We start from the raw sequence: 983 nt of genomic DNA, 5'->3' as shown, positions 1-983 counted from the left end.
ATATATCCACTCACCTAATTGGAGAGTCGATTCCTAGCTCCAATCACAACTTCGTTTCAGCTATATTCGTGGAGTTTTCAAGTGTTCCTATTGTACAACAATCATCACAATCATTTCCTAGAATAAAGATTTCATAATAATTATTTTAGGTACTTTTGAACTACTCGATTTTAGCTAAACTAATTTTTTAGCTAAAACGCGTACTTAGAAACTCATAAATGTTCCATCTTTACCTTAGGTGAGCTTAGATGCTTAAGAAAATCATAAAACCTTTAAACTTTAATCACCAACAGCAAATTTGGGTAACAAAATCATATTTTCAAAAACTAAAAATCAAGATTTAAAGTTTCCAAAGTTTAAAATGATACCTTTTTCAAAACAATTGAAAACCACATCATTTAATCATCAAAAATGAAGGTTTGAATTAAAAATGAGCTGGAAGAGCTTTAAAATAGGTATTTTATCATGCAAATGTGGTTGGGAGTTTCCAACCCTCAAAAAATGTGATATATTTATAAAATAGGATGTGAAAATATGTTTTTACCTTTTTTATTTTTCTGAAATTAACGAAATGTATCCATACATTGGCCCATGTATTGATACATTTGGTTCCGAGAAAAATGTATCGATACATTATGAATATGTTTTAACATCTCGTACTTTGATATGGTGGTTAGTAGAACTTATCGAATACTGATTGAGGTTAGTTAGAGTGTTTAAGAGTGTCGAAGAGTAAAAAGAATATTTTACAATAAAATATTCCATAAGTGACAAAATAATAATAAAATAATAATATTTTTATTGTGGATGAATTAACATGTTAAAAGGTGAATAAGAGATAAACCAAGACAAAGTGAGATATTTTGGGTCCCGAGAAGACAAGTGAAAAATTTTAGAATAAATAATATTTTATTAATAAAATAATATTAAAATATTAATATTTTATCTATCGTCAAAATTAGTCATGAAGGAGGATTATTTGG

The sequence above is a fragment of the Theobroma umbraticum genome, unplaced genomic scaffold (assembly GCF_002168275.2).
Source record: "Theobroma umbraticum cultivar Fairchild unplaced genomic scaffold, ASM216827v3 scaffold_12.1, whole genome shotgun sequence".
Taxonomy (NCBI): Eukaryota; Viridiplantae; Streptophyta; class Magnoliopsida; order Malvales; family Malvaceae; genus Theobroma; species Theobroma umbraticum.
Note: the sequence above shows the minus strand (reverse complement) of the source record.